General features: G+C 42.5%; 1 long non-coding RNA gene across 1 annotated transcript in view; it reads right to left on the bottom strand.

The window, feature by feature from the left end:
- The window catches only part of LOC140196087 (uncharacterized), a 37,633-nt gene extending 13,070 nt beyond the window's left edge, over positions 1–24,563 (bottom strand). Inside the window, exons 1-2 of the long non-coding RNA XR_011885613.1 lie at positions 24,492–24,563; positions 19,832–19,916 (exon numbers count right to left, since the gene is read on the bottom strand). This is a non-coding gene — a long non-coding RNA (uncharacterized lncRNA). The remainder of the gene's footprint in view (positions 1–19,831; positions 19,917–24,491) is intronic.
- Positions 24,564–24,842: the final 279 nt, after the last annotated feature.

The raw sequence follows: 24,842 nt of genomic DNA, 5'->3' as shown, positions 1-24,842 counted from the left end.
ATACTCCTATAAATCAAAATAAAAATATTTAAAGACTGAACTTCCTTCCATCCACTGAGGAAAAGAGGTAATCAGCCCAAAACATCAACTCTATTTCTTTTGCCATAGATGCTGCCTGAATTGCTGAGTATTTAGAACATTTTTTTGTTTTTATTTTATGTAAACATCACCTGCAATTTTTTGGTTTTAAACAACCATGTCTTCGCACCACCCTGAGCCATGTGTTTTCATTTCTGAATTGTTGCCTCCAGCTCTGGGTCACATTGATGTCTTGACTCTAAGAATGTCAGATTTTGATGACTTGGCTTGTGATATAAAAGAGCTGAAGAGCACAGTCAGCTGGAAAAACAGGTCACATAGCAAAGGTGCCTGGTTTCCGTGGCCACGGATGACAGCTGAGGTTAGTGGTAGTTTATAATCTTTCCTTTGACCTTTCTTAGTTGAAGGATTTCTGCTGCTGTTCTACTCCAAGTATTTTGATTGGTGTATCACATTGCACTCAGCACGTGGTCACATCCAACAAACCTGACTTCAACCTAGATTGGACAAGCCAAGAAAATTAAAAAATACAGATACTGGAAAACTAAAAGAAAACACAGACAAGAAGAAAAGAAACAACTGCTGGAGCAACTTATCGGCTGTGGATACAGTAGGATGACCAATGTTTCAGCTCAAGGCCCTGCACCAGTTCTGAGCGCGTAGGGGGGAGCAGTTAGAATGAGGAGCTGGGGTTCCTGATGAAGGGTCTTGATCTTTTCCAATGGATGCCACCTGACCTGCTGGGTTCTTCCGGCACTTTGTGTGCATTGCCAAAGAGGTGAGGGGGAGGGGTGAAGCTATGTGCTGGTAGATGATAGGGTGGACGAAAGTGAGGAAGAAGATGATGAGCAGATAGAGCCAGGAGGACCAGGGGAAGTGCTTGGGCTGGTGGGTGATAGCTGGAACCAAGTGACGAGGGGTAAAATGGGTGGATAAACCCAGGTGGGAGAAGGGGAGAATTGGAGCTGGGGGATGGTGGCTGGTGAGTGGTAGGTAAAGACAGATAAGAGGGTAAAAAGGGGCAGATGGAGCTTCTGAAGGTGGCAGAGGGTGAAGGTGGAGACAGAGTGGAAAGTGGTAAGTGAAGACACCAAAAATCGCAGATGCTGGAATTTGATAAGTAAGGAAGATGGTAGATGAATCCATGTGAGGTAAGAGGATGAAATTGGGTAACAGGGGGCAGAAAATGGGGGATGCTTAGAGAACCTAGATGGATCAGAGGAGAGAGGAAAGAACATGGGGTAAGCCCATTACCTGAAACTGGAAAATTCTAGGTTGCACTATCTACAGTCACTTGTGCCTCCACTAAAATGCAGGCATCACTCAGCAGGTCCGACAGCATCTGTGAAGAGAGAAATGGATTTGCCATTTGAGGTTAGAAACCTTGCAGCAGGCAAGCTGGACAGAGTTAGCTTTCCTGGGATCCTGACAAGAAGGTCTGCACCAAGAAACTGCTGAAAGAGTGCAAGGGGTTTGGTTCCTAAAATCAGGACAGTGCACTAAAGTGTTGGGGAAGGCGATTGGTGGGGGGGAAGAGCAGGGAACAGGGTTGAGGAAGGGGCCAGCTCAAGGGTAGGATGGTCCAGTAAGTCCTTGCAGGGCCTGAAGAAGCAGTCCAGATTTTCATATTTTTCATTCTAGCTTGTATTGGATACAACAGAGAGTCATGGACATAGGATCCATGTAAGAGACATGAACAAATCCTAATAAGGTCCTATCTTGCCCAGTGAAGCTTTCCACACATCGCCCAATAGATTAAAGATGGCATAATGATTCAACGAGGAGTGTATATCGTGCTACTCGTGTTCCAACCCCACCATTTCCATCTTGTTCTTAAAACATAGAAGACAGAGCAGTACAGTATTGGGTAGGCCTTTCTGCACACAATGTTCTGCCGATCTTTATACCATCATTAAATGTCCTCCTCCTGCATGTTATCCCTCTATTGCTTTTATATTTATGTCTCTTATTGACAGTTAGAGCAGGTCCAAACTCTTTATTTATTTCACAGGTAATAATAAGCAATAACTTTATTATTGAAGGTTTATTATTAAGATGGATTTGGCCATATAATGTACTTTGAACTTTGAACAAGGGGGTGTCTATGGTGCAGTGGACATCAACACTGCACTACCTTGAAGAAGAGCAGGAGCACTGTCCCTAATGTTCTGGCTTAAATCTATCCCACAGTCAACGCCACTAAACATTATTTCACTGCTGACACAAGAGACTGCAGATGCTGGAACATGGAGCAACACACAATCAGCTGCAGGAGCTCAGCGGGCTGAGGAAGCATCCAGGGAGGAAAGGAATTGTTGATGTTTTGGGTCAAAACCCTGTTGTTTATGTAAACTGGCAACACAGAAATTGGCTGCCACATTTCATACACCAGTAACAAATCTTCAAAAGCCACATTGTTTTTGGCTGGATTAAATTGAAGGCTGAATAACTGAGTTGGGAGGAACAAATTGCAAACAGTGTCCAAGCATAACTTTGATACAAGCGGAGCAGTTGCTGACACTGTAACAATCATTCTACAGAGGCTCGAGTGTTCTGCAGGTTTAGAGAAAGCAGGGGGCAGTTTCTCTACAGGCTTCCGTGGTGGTGCAGTGGTTAGTTCAGGGCAACAGAGTTCAGAGTTCAGAGTTCAGTTCTGGTGCTGTCTGGAAGGAGTTTGTCCACTCTCCTCGTGACTGCATGGGTTTCCTCCGAGTGCTCTGATTTCCTCCCACAGTCTAAAGATATACTGGTTAGTAGGTTAACTGGTTGTTGTAAATTGTCCTGTGACTAGGCCAGTGTTGAATAACTTGGCCATACGGTTCGTTGGGCCAGAAGAGCCTGTTCTGTGCTGTATTTCCAACTAAAGTAGAATGGACACTTTCAGAGCATCATCGTTTAATACCTGCCAGTGAACACACATGAATACACACACACACACAAACACACACACACACACACACACACACACACACAAACACACACACATACACACACACGCACACACACACACGCACTCTAGTTTTGTGACTCAAGCCATCTTGCTATTTTTCTTAAACAATTGACCCACAGTTTTTTGAGACATTGTGTCAATCCCCCCAGTGTCAAGGATAACTTACTCCCACCCCAGATCTGAAGATCTTGTAGTGACTGTCACACCAAAACGTAGATAAAGGGAGGAATTATTCAATGAGCAATAAATGCAAGCTCACTCCCTAGTATACTCACTAGTGACACCGAGTTCCAGTCAGCAGGTGTGCTCAATGTTCAAAAGCCAAAGTAAATTTATTATCAAAGTGCGTATTGACCACCATATACTACCTTGAGATTAATCTCTTGCAGGCATTCACATTAAGAAGGTAGGGGAGGGGAGGAAGAAATACAAGGTAGTAGGTGATAGTGAAACTGGGAGGGAGGAAGGGTGAAATAAAGAGCTGGGAAGTTGATTGGTGGAAGAGATATGTGGCTGGAGAAGGGGGAGTCTGATAGGAGAGGACGGAAGGCCATGGAAGAAAGGGAAGGAGGAAGAACACCAGAGGGAGGTGATAGGCAGGTGAGAGAAGGAAATAGGAATGAGGAATGGTGAGGGAGAGGGGAAGGGGCATTACTGGAAGTTTGAGAAATCGATTTTCATGCCATCAGGTTGGAGGCTACCCAGACAGAATATAAGGTGTTCTTCCTCCAACCTGAGTGTGGTCTCATCATGATAATAGACATTGGAATGGGAATGGGAAGTGGAATTAAGATGGGTGGCCACTGGGAGATCCCACTTTTTCTGCCGGATGAGGCGTAGGTGCTCAGCGAAGCGGTCTCCCAATCTACGTTGGATCTCACCGACACACAGGAGGCCACAGCGGGAGCGCTGGATACAGTAGGTGATCCCAACAGACTCACGGGTGAAGTGTCTCCTCACCTGGGAGGACTGTTTGGGGCCTTGAGTGGTAGTGAGGGAGGAGGTGTAGAGACAGGTGTAGCGCTTGTTCTGCTTGCAAGGGTAAACACCAGGAGGGAGATCAGTTGAATGAGCCAAATGGACAAGAGAGTCAAATAGGGAACTATCCCTGTGGAAAGCCAGGTGGGGGTGGGTTTGTGGTGGTGGAGGGAAAGATATGCACAATACATGCCCTTCGGCTCACAATGCTGTGCCAAACATGTACCTACTTCAGAAATTACCTAGGGTTACCCATAACCCTCTATTTTTCTAAGCTCTATGTACCTATTCAGGGGCCTCTTAAAAGACCCTATCGTATCCGACTCTACCACTGTCACCGGCAGCCCAATCCATGCACTAGAGATGGAAGAAGTTTTGGAGAATTACGTGCTGGACACGGATGTTGGTGGGATGGTAGGTAAGGACAAGTGGACCCTTGTCCCCGGTGGGATGATGGGAGGATGGGGTAAGAGCAGAGGTGTGTAAAATGGAAGAGATGCAGTTGAGTGCAGCATTGATGGTGGAGGAAGGGAAGCCCCTTTCCTAGAAAAAGGAGGACACCTCCTTTGTTCTGGAATGAAAAGCCTCATCCTGAGAATAAGTGCAGTGAGACAGAGGAATTGAGAGAAGGTGATGACGTTTTTACAAGTAACAGGGTTTGAAGAGGTTTAGTCCAGTTAGCTATGAAAGTCAGTGGGTTTATAAAAGATATCCGTAGTTCAACTGTCTCCAGAGATAGAGACAGAGATTGGGAAAGCAGAGGGAGGTGAAGAAATGGACTAGGTAAATTTGAGGGCAGGGTGGATGTTGGAGGCAAAGTTGATGAAGTCGACAAGCTGGGCATGGGTGCAGGAAGCAGCACCAATGTAGTTGTTGATGTAGCGTAGGAAAAGTTGGGGAAGGATACCACGTAGCTGACAAAAATGCAGGAACCTTTGTAACCACACCCCCCCCACATCATTCCCCATTCCCATTTCCTTGTCTCACCTTATCTCCTTACCTGCCCATTACCTCCCTCTGGTACTCCTCCCCCTCCCCTTTCTTCCATGGCCTTCTGTCCTCTCCTATCAGATTTCCCCTTCTCCAGCCCTTTATCTCTTTCACCAATCGACTTCCCAGTTCTTTACTTCACCCCTCCCGTTCTCCCGGTTTCACCTATCATCTACTACTTTGTATTTCTTCCTCATCTCCCCCTACCTTCTTACTCTGACTTCCTTTCTCTCAGTTCTGATGAAGGGTCTCCGCCTGAAACATTGACTGTATTCTTTACCATAGATGCTGCCTGGCCCGCTGAGTTCCTCCAGCATTTGGTGTGTGTTGCTCGGATTTCCAGCACCCGCAGATCTTCTCTTGTTTGTGAGTAACATGAGTTGTGGAGTAGTTCAAAGAGAATCTGTAGGTTGTGGAATCTGTTTAGATTTGAGGTGAGTGAAGTTACCCATGCTGATTCAGGAGCCTAATGATTGAATGGTAATCACTGTTCCTGAACCTGCTGGTGTGGACTTCAGGCTCCTGTCTACCCTTCCTGATGTCAGTAGTGAGACAAGAGTAAATCCAGATCTTTTCATAGCTTTGATTCAGTTAAATTAAGAAAACAGTAGGAATTCTTAGTTAAGCTAACAACAAGTTCTTTCTAATTCAGAGGAAGACAGCTGTGGGCATCTACAGGAAATTACTGCTGCAGTTCCTCAAAAAAAGCAGATCATTTTCAGTGGCATTTTTTTCCACTATAAAGTTGCGAGTTGCTTGCTGATGAAGTTCAGTTCCGCTCGCAGGCCTACTGGTAACGAAGCAGGAATGGGAAAGGGCTCCGCAGAGGATGTACTGTACTTCTTGTGACAGTTTGTAATAATCCACCTTCTCCAGAACATACTGATGCAATTCTATACTGCCATTATAGAGGCACTATCACATCAGCCATTACTGTCTGGTTTGGTGCAGCATACTCTCACAATATATGACAACTACAATGTACTGACAGGTCAGCAGAAAAAGTCATTGGTGGCAATCTACCTTCACTGCTAGACTTATGTGTCCAGGACAAAGAAGTAGGCAGGAAAAATTGTTGTGGGCAGTACCCTCACAGCAAACTTCATTTTCTGAAAGCTCCCTCTTGGAGCACGCGATAGGGCTATTAAAACAAAGATTTCATGCTGTTTTAAAAGTTTCTTCCTCCAGGCAGTTAATCTGATCAAACATTCTAGTTAGTCCCCACTCCTCTCTATCTTTTACCTCAGTGTCTGCACTGTAAACTCTTTAAACCACTTTTTATAATGCTGTTTACATTGTAAATACATGCTTGTATTTATGCACATTTTATAATTGTTGAATGTTAATTTTTGTTGCACGTCACGCCAAAACACCACAGAAAATGTCCAATACTTGTAAATGTGTATGGTGAGTAAAGTTGATTCCTGAGCTGGGACTGGACAGGTCCCAGCCTCCTATATGAGGGGCAGTGACAGTCTTGAGCAAACTTACACCATCATCGTCAGACCTGCAGCTGTCACCACGGTTCGGATATGACCCAAGTGCAGAGTCGATAGTTCACAAAACTTTAGTCCAAACAGTGTTCAAGGGAAAATAAAACAATAAATACTAGTCCCAACAGGACCATTAACTAAAACTCTCAAATGGGAAACGAAGCCTACACTGCAGCTGAAAAGAACATCTAATTATTAAATGAATACCGCGAGTCTTCAGAGTCAATTGACTCGACAGTCCAATTTCTCGGGCAAGGTGGATGCAACCAAAAGCGAAGTGTTGCTGTGCTCTGTCCAAGTCTCGACAAGCACTACAACAACAAGTATGGAGTTAAATACGATCACGATTAAATAATAATTAGCTGACACGTGCAAATTCACAAGCGCAATTGTCGTATCTACTGCGCTGCCGAATCCGTGGTTGTGACATGCAGCTGTATATCTGGTGCAAGACTCCTACAACCAGCATCTTGGGATGAGGAGGAAAGCTTTAACAGCACCAGCCTGAACAATGCTGCGGTCACAAGAGCTGTGAAGGGGCTACAAAGTCTTCTCCAGCAAAAACTGAAATGCTGGGGGATCTCGGCCAGTCAAGCAGCAACTGTGAAATGAGAAGCCACTTAATGTTTCAGGCTGAAGACCTTTCATCCGAACTGAGAAAAAGAGGGAACACAAATGGGCCTAATAACAGAGAAGGTGGGGGAGGGCAAAAGTAGGCAAATTAGAATGTTAGTAGTAGGGTGAAATGACAGACAGCCGCTGAATGGGCAGTTAAGCTGGAAAATAGAATGCAGAATTTTGAACAGTACAGCATAGAAACAGCCCCTTTGGCCCATGATGTTGTGCTGAACTAATTAATCTATTGGCACCTAATTAACTGGTATCCCTCCATTCTCCGCATATTCATCTTAAACACCACTCTGGCTGTGCATTCCAAGCGCCAACTATTCTCTATGTACAAAACTTGCTCTACACAACTCCTTTGAACTTTCTCCCTCGCTTTAAATACATGGTCTCTCATATAAGGCTATTTGATGTTGGGGGAAAGATGCTGTAATGTGAAAGGTTAGTCATTTGAAAGCCACTTCAACCGTGCTGGTCATCGATTGGCCTGTTTGAAGGATGCAGCAGCTCTTTCCCATCGGTTGCCTTGTGTGCCATGGTGCTGTTGTCTGATTTCAGGGACTTTCCTTTGTGTTTGGGGCACTCATATTCACACTGAATTTGTGACCAGTGCTGAAGGGCTATTGGGAAAGTATGCTGCAAATCTAGGATGGCCCAGGCGTGCTCTTGGCCAGGTATCTGTTGAATGTGTAGTTTTGTAGATGTGTGACTTGGGGAGACTTAATGAGGTACCTATTGAGTTTGAAGTGTTACTGAATGTTTAGCATCGTAGCTTGTGTAACCTAGGGTGGTTCAGATGTTTTACTGTTTATCTGTAAATAAATGACTCATTTTCATATTCGTAATTAGTGTCTTCTGTCCCACTTACCAAACCCGTGAGCCTACTTCCTCATAACAGATACCAGTTGTCTACTCTATCCGCGATGTTCATAATTTCATAAACCTCTATCAGGACTCTTGTCAGTCTCTGCCTCTCCAGAGAGAATGACCCTAGATTGTTCAGTTTCCTCTTATCACACAAAAACCTCTTCTGAGATCTCCCTAAAACCTCGGCATCCTTCCCAAAAGACCAAAAATTGAATGCAATACTGCTGATGCGACTTAACCAGAGTTCAATAAACATGCAATATTTGAAGTTACTGCCTCAAATAATAAAGGCTCTCTAGAAGGGCCTTTGAAGTGAAACAATAAGTGATGTGCCACAGGAATTTGGGTGCTTTGCAATGTATCATCTATATCAATGATCCGGATGATAATGTGGTAAACTGGATTAGCAGATTTGCAGATGACATCAAGACTGGGGGCAAAGTGGACAGCGAGGAGGGCTTGCAGTGGGATCTGTACCAGCTGGAATAATAGGCTGAAAAATAGCAGATGGAATGTAATGCAGGCAAGTGTGTGGTATTACACTTTGGGAGGATAAACCAGGGTAGGTGTTACGTAGTGAGTGGTAGGGCACTGAGGAATGCAGTAGAACAGAGGGATCTGGGAATACAGATCCATAATAACTTGAAAGTGGCATCACAGACTGATAGGGTCATAAAGAAAGCTTTTGGCACATTGGATTTGATTAATCAAAGTAATAAGTACAGGAATAAGTTTTGGTCACCTACGTGTCTACAGGAACGATATCAATAAGATTGAAAGAGTGCAGAGGAAATTTACAAAGACGTTGCCAGGACTTGAGGATCTAGAAAGGTTGAAAAGGTTAGGACTTTATACCTTAGAGCATAGTAGTATGAAAGAAGACTTGATAGGTGTATACAAAATTATGAGGGGTAGAGATATGGTAAATGCAAGCAGGCTTTTTCCACTGAGGCTGGGTGAGACTAGAACTAGAGGTTAAGCCAGGATATTAGTGAAATGTTTAAGGGTAACTTGAGGGAGAACTTCACTCAGAGGGTGGTGAGAGTGTGGAATGAGCTGCCAGTGGAAGTGGTGGACATTTCAGAGAAATTTGGATAGGTACATGGATGGGAGGAATATATTGAGGGTTGTGGTCTGGGTGCAGGAGGATGGGATTAGGCAGATTAATAGTTCGACATGGACTAGGTGAGCCAAAGGGCGACTTTCTGTGCTGTAGTGTTCTATGACCCTGTCATTATGACTCCATTGACTGGTTTTCCTTTCCACAGATACTGCATGGCTAGCTGAGTTCCTCTGGCGTTTCTGTTTTTGCTTCAGATTCCAGCATCTGCAGCTTTATTTGTTTTCCATTATGATGTCGTCTTCTGCTTTGTTTACCAGGATATTAGTGAAATAGTTACCAATTGCCTGAAGGTACAGAAAGCTCAGCACTTTCTGGAACAAAGCAGCTCACCCATCCACAAAGAGCTGACATAGGGAGCTCAGTCTCTGATCCAGTGTGGCTCCGGTAGATATGATTTCTAACACGCCACCGTGACAATTTATCAAGCTGACATTAGTGGTGAGCAACAAGAAACAAAATACTCCAAGCTCGAGATCAGAAATGAAAACAAAAGTGCTGGAAATATTAAACAAGTCAGCGGGAAGAAAGGTTAGGTTAATGCTCGAGGTCTATGATCCATCATCAAAATGCTTCTAACATTCTCTGTTATCATTTAAGCAGCAGCTTCCTGCCCTGAGGCCTTTAACACTGAGACGGATAAGCAGTGCCGCACTGACAATGCTACTTTACGAAGCTCAACAGCAAGTCACGCCAGCCAGGGCTGAGAATTAATGCAACCTTGTCATATGTCAGAAGCAAATTAAAATTAATGTACAGAATCAAATAATCAGCAAGAACCACCACGGCACAGTATGTAAGTTGATATGCTATTCAGAAATCGGACAGACAAACCTAACATTTCTCTACAGTCTACATTATTGAAAGTCCTTGCTCTTTACTTTGGGAACCTACTTCTGATGCCCACTACAGTCGCGAATATTTTTTTGATAAAGACGATCAAAACTAAAGAATTTAAGGATTGGCTGTGTCCCTGATAGGGTGCTTTCTAGGATTCTGGGGAAAGGAATGGAAATGGATAGCAGTTGCTCTGGCTGCAGTCTTCTGATCCACCCCACGCATGGTGCCAGAGAACTAGAGGATTACAAATGTGATATCCTAGCTCACAAACCAGGACAGGAATAAACCAAGCATTTTACAGCCAGTGGGCCCTATGTTTTTTTTGAGGAAACCGTTAGAATCAGAATCAGGATTAATATCACCGGCCTATGTCGTGAAATCTGTTGTTACACGGCAGCAGTACATTGCCATATATAATAACAAAAACTGTGAATTACAGTGAGAAATATATGTATATATTCTTGAAGGGGAGGGTGAGCAGCTGGAGGTTGTGGTATATAATGGTAGGTTTGCTAATGTTATCAGGGAGGGTTTAAACTAGATTTGCAGGGGGGTGGGAACTGAAGTGAAGAGGCAGAGGATGGGGCGGTTGGTGCACCAGTAGAGATGGCTTGTAAGGAGCTTGTGAGGAAGGACAGGCAGATGAAAGAGCAAAGGTGCACTCAGCCAGATAGTTTGAGATGTGTCTATTTTAATGCAAGGGGTATCATAAACAGGGCAGATGAACTTAGAGCACGGACCAAAACGTGGAACTATGATGTTCTGGCCATTACAAAGACTTGGATGTCTCAGGAGCAGGAATGGCTACTGAGTGTGCCGGGCTTTAGAATTTTCAAAAAGGACAGGGAGGGAAGCAAAATAGGTGGGGATGTGGCATTGTTAATCAGGGATATTATCACAGCTGCAGAAAAGGAGGAAGTCATGGAGGGATTGTCCACAATGTGGGTGGAAGTCAGAAACAGGAAGGGGGCAATAACTCTACTGGATGTTTTTATAGACCCCCCCCCCCCAATAGTAACAGAGACATTGAGGCAGATTCTGGAACGGTGCAATAATTATAGGGTTGTTGTGATGGGAGATTTTAATTTTCATAATATTCTCCTTAGAGCAAGAGGTTTAGATGGGGTGGATTTGTTTGGTGTGTTCAAGAAGCTTTCCTGATGCAATATGGAGTTAAGCCAACTAGAGGAGAGACCGTACTTGATCTGGTATTGGGAAATGAACCTGGTCTCTCAGTAGGAGAGCATTTTTGGAGGTAGTGATCACAACTCTGTCTCCTTTACCACAGCGCTGGAGAGGGATAGGAGCAGACAATTTAGGAAAACATTTAATTGGAGTAGGGGAAAATATGATGCTATTAGGCAGAAACTTGGGAACAGATGTTCTCAGGGAAATGCATGGCAGAAATGTGACAAATGTTCAGGGAATGTTCCATTGAGGCAGAGAAAGAAGGTAGGGTAAAAGAACCATGGTGTACAAAGGATATGAAAAATCTAGTTAAAGTCAAATTAGGAATGACAATAACTTTTTAAGATCTATTCATCCATACACATGATGAGAAGGTTGTTGACTTGGACCGAATTTATTACCCATCCTTTTCGCTCCCTGAACTGAATGACTGTTGGATCATTTGAGAGGATATAAATAATCAGCCAGTGCTGTAACTCTGGAGACTCATGCGATGCAGGCTGCTGAATTTGGGCCACCTCCTTCCCCTAAAGATACTTGTGAACCAGCTGGGTTTTCACAGGTTTCCTGCAGCTCCACAGTCATCATTACTCACACTAGTTTGCGAATTCCAGATGTATTTAATTATGAATTTGAATCTGCGTCAGGTTGTGGTGAGAGTTGAATTCACATTCATCAGGTGCCAGCCTGGCAAAGCTGCAGAGGAGGACCACATGCATGCTAAATAACAAAAACTGTATCCAATTGGCAAGAGCTGAAAGTTCCTGCAAAGAGCTAATCAAAGTTTTGCACGATTGCCGCATATAATTGTAAAGATAAAGGTTAGCTTTCTTTGTCGCATGTACATCAAAACATAGAAGCATACATTGAAGTGCATCATTTGCACCAAATCAAATCAGTGAGGATTGTGCTGGGCAGCCCACAAGTGTAGTCACACTTCCAGTGCCAATGTAGCATGCTCACAACTCACTCACTTTAATTGTAAGTCTTTGGTCTGTGGGAGGAAATCGGAGAACCTGGAGTAAACCAATGCAATCATAGGGATAACATACAAAATGTGCAGTAGTGGATATTGGACTCTGATCGTTGATCAGTGGCGCTGTAGTAGCATTATGCTAACCGCTACCCCATTGTGATTGGTGGTAGACAATTAAAGAACTAATGACAGGAATAGTTTCCAAGAAAATCCCCCTCCTCAACAATGACAGAGTTCAGCATATATTGAAAGTGTTACTGACAATGGTGCAAGCAGTTATAACCATGCTTGGTCAGAAAAGTCAAGTGAATGACCCACCGTAGCTTTCTCCTGAGATGTCCAGCATCACATGGGTGGACCTTCTGCCAACTCAATTCATCCTTGATGCCAAGAAAAGGCTGACAGCACTGAATGTGGCAAATGCTCTAGGAACAGACAACACCTATAGTAAGGATGACTTGTGTTCTGGGACTACCCAAGCCTCCAATCAAGTTGTTCTAGTACCATGACAATATCAGAATCTAATCCACAATGTGGAATATTGCTTTGGCTATATCAAGTCCACAAAAGAAGAATAGTTCTACCCAGTCAGTTCAATTGCAATCATCAGCAACGTATTAGAATTTGATGTCAGTGTGTTGAAGCAATGTTAATCACCACTAGCCTGCTCACCAATACCAGCACTTTTTTTTCTTCTCCAGGCCCTTTCTCAACCTTTATTCAAGCATTGACCAATGCTCTTAATTCCAGAGTTCATTCTCAAGTGATAGTGACAGCTCTTGACATCCAGATACCATCTGACCAAATGTAGCATTAAGTAGTTGGAGGCAAACTGAAATGGGAATTAAGAGGAAAACACACTAAATATTGGAGTCAGACCTCACACAATAGAAGCTAGTTGTGGCTGTTGGAAATTGATCCTGCCACAAAATATCCCTGCCACTGCCCTAAGCTCAATCAACTTCAGAATCAGAATCAGGTTTAATATCATTGGCATGCATTGTGACATAGAAAAATAGAAACATAGAAAACCTATAGCACAATACAGGCCCTTCAGCCCACAAAGCTGTGCAGAACATGACCCTACCTTAGAACTACCTAGGCTTTACCCATAGCCCTCTATTTTTCTAAGCTCCATGTACCTGTCCAGGAGTCTCTTAAAACACCCTATCGTTTCCCCCCTCCACCACCGCCGCTGGCAGCCCATTCCATGCACTCACCACTCTCTGCGTAAAAAACTTACTCCTGTTATCTCCTCTGTACCTACTTCCAAGCACCTTAAAACTATGATGCCCTCTCGTGCTAGCCATTTTAGCCCTGGGGAAAAGCCTCTGACTATCCACACGATCAATGCCTCTCATTATCTTGTACACTTCTATCAGGTCACCTCTCATCCTTTGTCACTCCGAGGAGAAAAGACCGAGTTCACTCAACCTATTCTCATAAGGCATGCTCCCCAATCCAGGCAACATCCTTGTAAATATCCTCTGCACCCTTTCTATGACTTCAACATCCTTCCTGTAGTGAGGTGACCAGAACTGAGCACAGTACTCCTAGTGGGGTCTGACCAGGGTCCTATACAGCTGCAACATTACCTCTCGGCTCTTAAACTCAACCTCAATCTTTTGTTTTGCAATAGATTGCAATATATAATAATAAAAAACTATAAATTACAATAAGAAGCATATAGATATTTATAAAGTATGTGTATAAATTAAGTAAGTAGTGCAAAAAGAGAATAGAAATAGTGTGGTATCGTTCAAGTGTTCATTGTCCATTCAGATACAGTATCTGAAGATGGAGGAGAAGAAGCTGTTTGTGAAATGTTGAGTGCGTGTCTTCAGGCTCCTGTAACTGCTCTTGATGGTAGCAATGAGAAGAGAGCATACATATCCTGGATGAAGAAGGTCCTTTATGGTGGATGCCACCTTTGTTGAGGCATTGACTTTTGAAAGTGTCCTCAGTGCTGGAGGGGCTAGCACCCATGATGGAACTGGCTGAGTTTACAACTTCCTGCAGCTTTTTCTGGTCCTGTTCAGTGGTCCTTCCATACCAGACGGTGATGCAACTAGTCAGAATGCTCTCCACGTTACATCTGAGTGTCTTTGATGACATGCCAATTCTCCTCACGCTCCTAATGAAACATAGCCACTGACATGCCTGCCTTGCAATTGCATCAATATGTTGGGTCCAGGATAGATCTTCAGAGATGTAGCCAATCAGGACTGGAAACCGCTCACCATTTCCACTGCTGATCCCTCAGTGAGGACTGGTGTGCCTTCCCTCAACTTCCTCTTCCTGATGTCCACAATCAGTTCCTTGGTGCAAGGTTGTTGCTGTGATACCACTCTACTAGCTGATCTATTGCCTCCTGTATGCCTCCTCGTCACTATCTGAAGTTGTATCACCGGCAAATTTATAGATGGCATTTGAGCTATGCCTAGCCACACAGTCATGTGTAGAGAGAGTAAAGCAGTAGACCAAGCATGCATCCTTGAGGTGCACCAATTTTGATTGTCAGCAAGGAGTAGATGTTATTTCCAACCTGCACTGACTGTGTTCTCTTCTCATTGCTACCATCAAGAGGAGTTACAGGAGCCTGAAGCCATACGTTCAACAATTCAGGAACAGCTTCTTCCACTCCACCATCATATTTCTGAATGGACAAAGGACACTACCTCTTTTTGCACTACTGTGGTGAGGAAGTCAATGACCTTTGCAATCCTTCCATCATAAGGTCAGAAGTGGGAACATTCAGTGATAATTGTACAATGTTTATATCATCTCAGCTTCTCAGAATCTGACACAATCTGTGATTTCATGCAACATTTTGGTATGGACTAGTAGAAGGCAAATTAAATTCATGCATCGAAAATTCAAAAGAGGGTTTTCTTCAAGTTCAAGTTAAATTATCATTCAATCATACACGAATACCAATGAATATAACCAAATGAAACACCATTACTCTAGGTGCAAAGGACAATACCAACAGTCATACTAGGCACAGGCACATATAGCGCATATAAGACATAAAGAGGAAAACATATTAAAATATAATCACACAAAAAATATAGTCCATCCCTGAGTCCATGAATGTTGGAGCAGTCCGCAGTCAAACACAATAGACCTTGTCTCTGCCAAGTGAGCAATAAAGGACACCACCAAATAAACTCCAGCATGTATGCAGCGCCACACCACCTCCAGCACTCCTGCAGAGAGCACACACTCCGATGCCCCTCTTCTGGGCCGCTGCAAGCAGGCGTCAAGGCAGCTTGAGACCCAGTCCTCGCTACAACTGAGGCCACACAGCTTCCCTGCCCTTCACTAATACACCAGTGAACTGAACTTGCAGTGTTCCACATTAACAATGTCCAAGAGGGTCTTGCAATCACAAGGAAAGTGACTAAAATAATCCCTATTATACTGCACAGCGCCCTGTGTACTCAATCTGATGTCTCTCTGACACAGGCAGCAGCATGATCTGCACCAATTGCAGCTCCTTCAGTTTCTCCAGCAATGAAAAACTCGCTAATGAGGTAGATCACAGTACATTAAGTTCCTAAGGTCCAGCAGGGTCTTGTGTTAATAAAAATACATTAAAAAAACAGTAACATCATTGGTTGGCCCCATAGAAGCAATGCATCTGAGCACATTGTTATCTTACTGGAACATTCACACGTGACATTTGGTGGCATGGTTGTTACAGTTCCTTACCTCTTGTCCCAACAATATCTAAGTGTGGACATTGACCAGAAACTCAGCTAGATCATGAATGCAAACACAATAGCTACAAGCACAAGTTACTGGAGGAACTCAGCAAGACAGGCAGCATTTATGGATGACAATGAAAAGTTAACATTTTGGGCTGAGACCCTTCATCTGTCCTGATGGAAAGTTTTGGCCTGCAACATTGACTGTCCATTTCCTCTGGGTGCTGCAGCTTCCTCCCACAGTCCAGAGAATTACCAGTTAATAACTGAATAGATCATTGTAAATTGTCCTGTGACTAGGCTAGTGTTAAGTAGGTGGTTGCTGGGCAGTGTGGCCTGTTGGACTGGAAGGGCCCATTCAACACTGCATCTCTAAATAAACCTCAAATAAAATAAAGAGCAGATCAGAGTCGGAATTTCCTGCAGGAATTGACTTACTTCCTGAAATCCAAAAGCTCTTTGAGCGTCAACAAGACATAGGTTAAGTCAGGAGTGTGATAGAGCACTTGCATACAGAACTGCAATTTCCACAACTCTGATTAAGCTCAAAACACCATCCAGACAAATGCAGCCCACTCAACCAACACCAACTCCACCACACTTCATCACTGCTCATCACAAAAGTGTGATCTCCAGATCATGAATGGCAATGTCAATAGTTCCTCTTCAACCTGCACACTATCCAGCCGTAGAAAAGTATTGCCTCTTCTAGCTTTAACTCCTTCCCCTCCACCCCACCTTCTTATTCAGGCTTTTCCCCCTTCCTTTTCACCAGAAATGGGTCTTCTCCAGAAATATTAACTCTTCATTACTTCCCATATTACTTAAATCTGGCTACCCTATTGCTTAACTGTTGTCAACGGAATTTCCTGTTATCAGTAGTCTGGTATGAGAAGACCGCACTACCTTTTAGTCTCTTTCCTATGTTTCTCACTTTGCTTCTTCTTCTTAATAAAACATCATAAGTAACAGGTTTTATGCTTCATTCTTCCAAATGGTCTTTGGATTGCAAAAGCAACAGGATCCAACACCAGTTTCTCTGCTGACTGGAGGGGACAGTACAGAGTTATAGGGTTCCATGGTAGCTTCACAGCATGTTAGGTTTATACAGTAAATACAGTATTAGGAAAAAGAAGGAATAATGTATAGGAGAGCAAAATAATTGTTACTCTGGATCTGATGCAGCACAAAAAATACACAAAAAGACAAGGAACACAACAATTAAAAAAAACAATAAATATAAATACTTATATATATTGATTGTATGCCATAAAGTGATGCTAGGCATAGGAGTGTTTGTACATAAGGTGATAAAATAGTGGTGGTGGGTAGAAGTGTTGATCAGCCTGACGGCTTGGGGGAAAGTAACTGCTTTTGAGGCTTGCGGTTGTGGTGTAGATGCTACATAGCCTCCTCCCTGATGGGAGTAGGATACACAGTCCATGAGCAGGGTGGGTGGGATCATTGGCCATTTTCCAGCATCTTTTTGTATACATGTCCATGATGGCAGGTAGGCTGGTGCTGGTGATGCTTTGGGCAGTTTTGACTACCTGTTGTAGAGCCTTTCTGCCACCGCATTGTAGCATCCGTACCTCATGTAGCTTGTTAGGATGCTCTCTTCTGTACATCTGTGGAAGGTCTTGAGTATTAATGTGTATTGTCCAACACTTTTCAGCCTGCTCTGAAAGTTGAGACATTGGTGAGTGTTCTTGTTTGTGTAGGATGTGTTCTGGGACCATGAGAGGTTGTGTGAGATATGCACTCTAAAGGCAGGTAAAACTGCTCACAGTTTCCACTGCTGTATCACTGGTGTAAGGACGGTTGTGAATGGTACGAGCTCTCCTGATGTCAATAACCTTTGCTTTTGTCTTGTTGACATTGAGGAAGAAGTTATTTGCCTCTTACCAGGCCTCGAGCTCTTCTCCCTCTTCTCTGTAGGCCATCTTATAATTGTTGGTGATGAGTCCCACCTCTGACGTGACAATGAGATTACTCAGGTGCTTGGCCGTGCAGTCACACGTGACAATGAATGTTCAAGGTATAGCTCATTCATTCTTCAAGGGTGTGCAGTGCAAGGATGCCAACGTATCTGCAGCTCTGGATGTTGTCATCCCTCAGTGCCTTTCCTGCATTTTCTGTCTTGTATAGATGGATTGTATTACGTAAAGATATTTTTATTTTTGCTTATTGTGTCCCCGTAAGCAATAGTTAAAGGTGGGATGCATTAGCCTTAGTTCTTAGCCACCAAACTTTTGATCTCTTTTATGTCAGCTAATGCAGCTAATATCTCTCACATGGAACAAATATGTTATTGATGCATTAATACAACAATCAAGTAAAAATATCACATTGTAGAAGAGTAATAACCAAAGAAAGAATACAAAAAGAGCCTAAAATAAACCAGAATTTTGCTGCCCGGGTGGCCCAACCAACTCCACTGCAGATATTAAATGGACCAAACCAGGATTTCAAGCCAATTTGGTGGACACTTTAATATTAGGAATTTTCTTTTAAATATTTTTCTGAAGCAGAACCTTGAGTAGCTGAGTGCAACAATTTGAAGATATTTCAAGATATTTGCAAAACAGATTGTACATTTATGTGTCTTTGCCCCGTACGATCCAAACAAAAAGTCAAGCACATTGAAATCAAGGAATACAATAACCAGAGTCAACAAGTTGAGCTGGGCAGACATTTACTTCATTTTCAAAGTTCCAAAATCATTCACAACAAATGTTTCTCCAGTGAGAAAGATTTGTTTTCAGGCTGAAAGCAGATACCAAGGAAGCCAAAAGCTCGAACATAATTCATTGATTATCTCAACAGAAAGATAGACAGAGAAACTGAAGGGTGTAGAAGATTAAAGGTAGTTCACCTTACACAAGGGCAGCTGAGTTATTGTAAGTTATGTAGGTACAGCATCTGTGGAAGCACCTCAAACCACTCTGACAGAAACTCAGTAAACAGTTAAACAGAACTAAAATTAATAGGAAATAACTTAATAATAACAGAAAAGGTAGCAAGGAAAAAATATATTTTGTGGAAACTTTTTTATATACAATTGCAAGACACATCAAAAATTCTGCTTTTGAACTATGTGCTTCTGGCAAGTACACTGATCACCTTGGCATATCAGCAAGTGGCAGATTTAATTGGATGGACCAGAAATGAAGCTAACAAATATTTCAGTTGGACTTAAATGCTTAAAAACTCAGCAATATTACTCCTTCTCCACTTACCAATTAAAAACAAAATCCATTCAACAGATAATTTTCATCCAAAAATAGTACTTAACTTAAGCATTCTAAGCATTCAAAGGCTATGGCAAGAAGGTAGGTGTATGGGGTTGAGTGGGATTCAAGATCAGCTGGAACAGACTTGATGGGCTGAAGGGCCTAATGTTGCTCCTACGTCTTATGATCTTAAGTCAATGCAGCAAAAGGGCTTTGTTAAAATGTCTTTTGCATATCATTGTATTTTGGGTTTGTTCTAAATGGCTTTATGTTTCAATAGTAATTTGTTTTTATTGGGGGTTGAGGAAGAAGTAACTAATATCACCATGCATAAACAAATGGGGGAGGGGCTTAACATTATCAAGACTTTGACCAGTTCTACTTAATAACTAACCAACTACATTAGAGGAAACCTAAAAGTGAAGCACTGAAAAACTGGGGTGGGACAGTAGTGGAGTGGTTAGTGTAACGCAATTTCACTGCCAGCAAACCAGGCTCAATTCCAGTGCTGTCTCTAAGGAGTTTGTATGTTCTCCCCATGACTGTATGCACTACTGGCAGGTGTGTTTAATCTCTCCCTCTCCCAGTATAGAGTGTCCTCCCGCCTCAAAACATTCACCATTGTTCCTGCACCCAAAAAGACCAAAGTAATGTGTCTGAGTGACTGGCATCCTGTCACACTCACCTCAATAATAAGCAAATGCTTTGAGAGGCTGGTCAAGGACTACATTTGCAGCATGCAACCATCCACACTAGACCCCCTACAATTTACCTACCAACACAACCGATCGACAGATGACGCAATCGCCACAGCTCTACTCACCGTCCTTACACATCTGGAGAAGAAAGGTGCTTATGTGAGAAACACACATCAAAGTTGCTGGTGAACGCAGCAGGCCAAGCAGCATCTGTAGGAAGAGGTACAGTCGACGTTTCAGGCCGAGACCCTTCGTCAGGACTAAATGAAGGAAGAGTGAGTAAGGGATTTGAAAGTTGGAGAGGGAGGGGGAGATCCAAAATGATAGGACAAAACAGGAGGGGGAGGGATAGAGCCAAGAGCTGGACAGGTGATAGGCAAAAGGGGATACGAGAGGATCATGGGACAGGAGGTCCGGGAAGAAAGACGGGGGGGGTGGACCCAGAGGATGGGCAAGAGGTATATTCAGAGGGACAGAGGGAGAAAAAGGAGAGTGAGAGAAAGAATGTGTGCATAAATATAAGTAACAGATGGGGTACGAGGGGGAGGTGGAGCCTAGCGGAAGTTAGAGAAGTCGATGTTCATGCCATCAGATTGGAGGCTACCCAGACGGAATATAAGGTGTTGTTCCTCCAACCTGAGTGTGGCTTCATCTTTACAGTAGAGGAGGCCGTGGATAGACATGTCAGAATGGGAATGGGATGTGGAATTAAAATGTATGGCCACTGGGAGATCCTGCTTTCTCTGGCGGACAGAGCATAGATGTTCAGCAAAGCGGTCTCCCAGTCTGCGTCGGGTCTTGCCAATATATAAAAGGCCACATCGGGAACACCGGACGCAGTATATCACCCCAGTCGACTCACAGGTGAAGTGTTGCCTCACCTGGAAGGACTGTTTGGGGCCCTGAATGGTGGTAAGGGAGGAAGTGTAAGGGCATGTGTAGCACTTGTTCCGCTTATACGGTTAAGTGCCAGGAGGGAGATCAGTAGGGAGGGATGGGGGGGACGAATGGACAAGGGAGTCACGTAGGGAGCGATCCCTGCGGAAAGCAGAGAGAGGCGGGGAGGGAAAGATGTGCTTAGTGGTGGGATCCCGTTGGAGGTGGCGGAAGTTACGGAGAATAATATGTTGGACCCACATCTTTCCCTCCGTTTACGTTTAGACAGAGACGTAACGTAAAGATTTTTACTCTTCATGTATATCATAAAGTTAATTCAATTCAATTTGATTCAATTCATGGGTTTCTTCTCGGTGCTCTGGTCTCCTCCCACATCCTAATTGAGCACATGGGTGTGTACTTGGTGTCATAGACTCATTGGGCTGGGAGGGCCCATTACAATGCTCTAGTTCTAAAAAAAAAATTCTGTACCATCTGTTAGTACTCGGCAGGAGTTCGGAGTAGTTTCTCAAAGCCTTCTTGAAGAAATACAAAATCATTGCTAAGTGATGGTCTGCTTAAATGAATGCCTAGTGTGATTGATGGTTGCCATCAAGTGGGCTGTTATTCTGAATGGCACTGACTGTGGTTAATGTCCCCAGCCAAGCACCTGGAAAGGGAAGGATGACATTAAGTGTGGAAATCAATAGGTGGCTTTTTATTGCAGACCTGGAGGATTTGATACTTAAGTTACCCAAAATAAGGATTTGAACATCAGCTGAGATTTATAATGGATGAACAGATTTATCATCTGGATTACTGTTCTGGCAGTGGAGACAAAAGAAACAGAAGGAGAGTGCTAATGATCCAGGGTAACAGTTAGACAGAGAAATGTTGAGACAGTTGCATAGAAAAGAATTGAAGATCAGAAAAGTACAATGACATTTTCCTGTTGGATAATGTCAAAGAGAGAGAGAGAGAGTACGTAATCACAATTCAATGCAGCAAAAGGTCAATGGAATACAGGAACAAAAGTGGATGCATTAATTAAAAGTGAAGCAAAGACAGAATTAAAGGAATTTGGTAATTTAGGCAAAAATTCATGGGAAAGGAATAATATGAAAAAGGAAAGCAAACAATGATGGAAATGTGCAGAGTGTGTGAAGTAACTGGTGGAACTGGAAGCAATTATTTCATGGGAGGATCTGAGCCTCAGGGCATTAACAGATGCAACTGACTGTTACATGGACAAGAATGGAAAATAAACAATCAAGATGAAAAACATTTAGAAGGAAAAGAGGAGGTATGGAAGGAAGCAGAACAGTAACGTTGATAAATGTAGGTTTGGATGTATACTCAGGAGAGATTTGAAGAAGAGAAGAAATAATGCAGACAGAATGGATGGTCCAATGTTAATGGAGAGGCTTGCGTGTGAATGGGATAAGGTGCAGATAAATTGCCAGGAAATCGCACTGAAGCATTTTTAACTGTTTACTCTCATCCAACCATTGTCTTCTTTTGCACATTGGTTGTTTGTCAGACTTTATTTATTTTCATAAATTCTATAGTATTTGTATTTTCCTGTAAATGACCACAAGAAACTGAATCTCAATGTAGTATATGGTAACATATCATACTTTGCAAGTAAATTTACCTGGACTCTGACCTTGATATGGGAGACAGTTTCCAACAGGCTGGAATCCATGGGCTCCAGGGCAAGTTGGCAAATTGGATCCAAAATTTGCTTGGGAATAAGGAACAGAGGGTGATGGTTCTTGTAATTGGACACCTATGACAGGATCAGTGCTGGAATTCTTGATGTTTGTAATATAGTTGAATCATTTGGATGTGGATTTAGGAGACATGATCAGTATGTTTGCAGATGCAATGAGGATTGGTGGAGTTGTTGATGGTATGGTCTGAGGTGACGAGCTAATTTTGATGTGTTGGTGAAATGGGCTGAGAAATGGCAGATGGAGCTTAATTGTGATGAATGTCAGATGATGCATTATGGAATTACTAACAAGACTCGGACATTCACAATTAATGGTAAAGTCTAAGGGAGCATTGAGGACAGAGAGATTCTAGCATGCATGTCCAATGATCCTTGAAGGTGACAGCAGGCAGATGGTATGATTAACAACACATATGAAGGACATTAGAATGACATTAAAAACAATAGAGGGGACGCTTTGCTCCACTTTTATAAAGCATTAGTATGACCTCAACTAGAGTATTGCCTGCAGTTCTGACATCATACTGTAGGAAAGGTATTATAATACTGGTGAGTGTCCAAAGGAGATGGAGCATTTCAGTTAGAGAGAATGGAGAGGCTGCATCTGTATTCCCTGGAGGGAAGGAGGTTAGGAGGAAAGGAGGTTAAGAAGGAATATGACTGAAGCACATACTGTATGTAAAATTATGAGTGGTATGGGTAGGGTAGACTGCAGGAAACTTCTCCCTTTCGCAGATATGAATAGAACTAGAGGATATAAATTTAGAGAGGAACTGAGGAGGAACCATATCAGCCAGGGAGCTGTGAGCACCTGGAATGCACTAGTGAAGAAGCATTGGAAGCAGATTTACTAATGGCACTTAAGAAGTGGAGAGGTGAGCACTTGAATAGCCTTTGAATTGGAGACTGCAGACCAAGAGCCAGAGACAGGATTAATGAAGATGAATGTCAACATGGTGAGCCAAATGCTAAGTTTTCGGACTGTTTGACTCTATAATTCCTCCTCATTGAAATTAAAGGCACCATGTCCCTCTTTGCAATGAGACCCTTGGTTCTCAGAATTTCTGTTAGATATAATGTGTCTTCTGCAGTGAAAGCAGATTCAACTATTTATTAGTAGCTTTGCCATTTTTTGTTCCTATGACAACCACTTCTGCCTTTGTCTCTGAGAGACCCATAATTATTTTTTGCTTTCTACTTGGTGTTGAATTTCTTCAGATTTTTTTTGCATATTGTTGCTAATTGACTCATAATCTTCTCCCTTAGAACTTCTTTATTTTGGACAACTGTTGCTACTTCCTAATAATTGTCAAATTCTCAGTCTGTAGCTTTTCCTGACAACGTTATAACCTGTTATTTTAATCTAACGCTTCTCTTAACCTTCCAAGGTTGATAAAATCAGTTGTCCAGAGATTTTTTTTCATTTCTCAATGGGATGTTTTTTTGAGAAACTTTCTTTAACTATTTATCTACTCCCAAATCTTTTAATCTAATTTTTTAATTCTATTTCAGGCCGTTTCTCTCTCTCACCAACAATAATTACCTTTAAATAATTTTAACCTCTAGTTTCAAATGAATTATGCCCCTCTCCAACAAAACACATAATTCTGTAAGGAGGAAAGATTGGTTAGGCTTTGGGTCTTTACAACAGAGGAACAGGGGAGAGATTATAGTTGTATCAAACTATGAGAATCCTGGGTAAAATGAACAGGTAGGAAGTTTAATAACCAGGAGCACAGACTGAAAGTAAAAATAAACAAAGGATTAAGCATTTAGGAATTGAAGTACACCAAGTGAAGTTGTGGCCAAAATCAAATCAACCATGATCTTATTGGACAGCAAGAAAGCTGGAAGGGCTGACTGGCCTACACCTGGTGTGATTTTTTAGAGGGAAGTTGGGGAAAAGCTTTTTCAAACACTAAAGTTTGGGGAGACTGAAGCTCACAGCCTGTCGGAGTAGTCATGTAAAACAACCATTATTGGTTAAGAGGTTCCTGGATAAGAGCTTGAATTACCATAACCAGAGAGTTATGGATGTGAAATATGGAATGCAGGATCAGTATCAACAATTGTTTTAGGACATATAGGCCAGGGGGCTTCCTTCAATTTTGTATGATACTATACATTTTAAGCTAATATTTAAGAAGTTTTTCAGTAAACTCATTCTTCTGTACCTCCATTATTGGTTTTCATTCTTATTCAGAGGATCCTTCTTCTCTGGGAAATGAATGAATCCCTTAGGTAGATAGATAGATAGATAGGTAGATAACTAAATAAATAAACAAACAAAAAAATAAATAAGTGTATGTATCTCTACTTAACACACAACATTAAGTTAAAATCGGCTATTTTCCTAGTTTGTTCTTTTACATGTGATGTAGAAAGAAACCAGTCACAAATGTATTTGTTAAACTCCTTCACCAAATTCCTTTTTACCAGTCTGGTTTGCCCAGGTTACAATATGATTAAGAAACAATATGAAAATTGAATCACATGTGCTATACAACTGTTGCATGTTTCTTTGT

Source organism: Mobula birostris, chromosome 4, assembly GCF_030028105.1.
Source record: "Mobula birostris isolate sMobBir1 chromosome 4, sMobBir1.hap1, whole genome shotgun sequence".
Taxonomy (NCBI): Eukaryota; Metazoa; Chordata; class Chondrichthyes; order Myliobatiformes; family Myliobatidae; genus Mobula; species Mobula birostris.
The sequence above is the reverse complement of the archived record's forward strand: the minus strand, read 5'-3'. Positions and strand labels throughout refer to the sequence as shown.